Genomic DNA, 2243 nt, shown 5'->3' with positions numbered 1-2243 from the left:
GTGTGTGTGTGCTTTTGCATGCATGCCACAACTTACATATAAAAACTAGAGGACTTCTTTATAGATTTGATTCTCTCTTTCCAGTGTCTGGAGCTGTCAGCCCTGTGCTACCCTGTTGTCTCACATGCCTCTTGTGTCACATACATCAGCTCATTATTAACAGCAAGGGAGTCGCCTCTGTGTACTTGCCAGGAGAGGCAGTCAGCTCTGGGACAGAGAACAACAGCCAGGGTNAAACTGGAGCATCCTAACAAGGGGTGTGGGAGTGACTTCACAGATCCTGTTCTGCCAGGATCGTGGCCCGGGAGACTTGAATTATTAATAAAAATTCTAGGAAGCCCCGTGGGTTTTTTCAGGAAACTTCATCCAATTAAGGGGAAATAAATTCCAAGTGTGCTTTTAAGCACCATTAGGACTCTTTTTCACTGTGAGAAACCTTTGTATTGATGCACAATATTCAGACAGAAAGTCCTCAGGTCATCAGCTGGTAGTTCAATATTCATCCTCTAGTTCACTGTCCCCAGCATCCAGGTTAAGAGGCAAGCACTACAGCTCTGCAGAGACTCCCTCAGACTCCCTTCTGGTCCCCAGGTCAGGGTCANCTCCCCTGACTTNCACCAGCTGAGGTGAAGTCCTGCCAGCGTGGTGCTCTGTATACATGGGCCCTGTATTCCTTGAGTCCTCCCTTCAAAGTTACACCTAGTGAGGTTCACTCACACGCTCATTTGTGATGGCAGACCACTTTCACTGCTGTATAGTAAACCAGTGTCTGGTTGGTATAAAGGTCACACCTTACCCTGAGGAATACGTTCTGAGACCCCCATGGGATGCTTGGCACCAGGGCAAGCCACCTGGCTTTAGAAACTGTACTGGCTAGTTTTGTGTCAACTTGACACAGCTGGAGTTATCACAGAAAAAGGAGCTTCAGTTGAGGAAATGCCTCCATGAGATACAACTGTAAGGCATTTTCTCAATTAGTGATGAAGGAGGAGAGGCCCCTTGTGGGTGGGACCATCTTTGGGCTGGTAGTCTTGAGTTCTATAAGAGAGCAGGCTGAGCAAGTCAGGGGAAGCAAGCCAGTAAAGAACATCCCTCCATGGCCTCTGCATCAGCTCCTGCTTCCTGACCTGTTTCAGTTCCAGTCCTGACTTCCTTAGTGATAAACAGCAGTATGGAAGTGTAAGCCGAATAAACCCTTTCCTCTCCAACTTGCTTCTTGGTCATGATGTTTGTGCAGGAATAGAAACCCTGACTAAGACAGAAACCCTGTGTTTTCAGCCTCTATTGTGCACGCGTATATTCCCAGCAACAGGAAGGCTGAGGCAGGACTGAGTTTTAGAGGCCAGCCTGGGCTGTATAGTAAATACCAGGTCAGCCAGAGTTACACAACAAAACCTTGTTTCAAACAACTTTGTGAAAAATAAATAGATCCTTAAAATAATAAAATACTACTACTCTCTAGACACATATATCTATGATAAAATTTAAGTTATACATACATAACACAGAGAAAGAAGCTAACAATAATAAATAGTAATGAAATAGAGAAATCACAATAATATNATGAGCTTGTTTAAAGCTTAGGAACTGATGTTTCTAGAACTTTCTATTAAAGTCTCAACTACGGTAGACTGCAGGAAACAAACTAGATAAGGAGAAATGACTGACTATATGGCTGTTTGTCTGTCCTACCTTTGAAGGACACCCAGATGGAGCACCCCTAGGTTTGGTGCTCTTGCCAAGGACCCATGTTCAGTTCCCAGCATCCACACTGAGCAGCTCACAACTGCCTATCCCCATGAAGACACACACAGACACACACACACACAATTAAGACTAATAGTCCTTGAAGCTGGGGAGATGGCTCAGCAGTTAAGAACACTTGCTGCTTTTCCGTAGGACCTGAGTTTGATGCCCAGCACACCCACCACCACCACCACCACCACCAGGCAGCTCACGGGCTCCTGTGACTCCAGCCTCAGGAGCTCTGAAGCTTCTGGCTTCTGCATGTGTCCACGTGCACACACCACCCATACACACAACTAAAAAGATAAAATTATATATATATATATATATATATATATATATCTTTATAATGGGCTGTTGGTAGCAAAGTTTCCCTCCAGGGAAGCGAAAGTCAACTAAGGCCAAGAGTGAGCTTGTTCTTGTTCCTTAAGTTCACAGGGAGGTGGCTGGGACTGTAACATGCAAGACAAATAGATAAACCTCTTTTAAAAGCAAAC

The sequence above is a fragment of the Mus caroli genome, chromosome 6 (assembly GCF_900094665.2).
Source record: "Mus caroli chromosome 6, CAROLI_EIJ_v1.1, whole genome shotgun sequence".
Lineage (NCBI taxonomy): Eukaryota > Metazoa > Chordata > Mammalia > Rodentia > Muridae > Mus > Mus caroli.
This window is presented reverse-complemented; position numbering follows the sequence as displayed.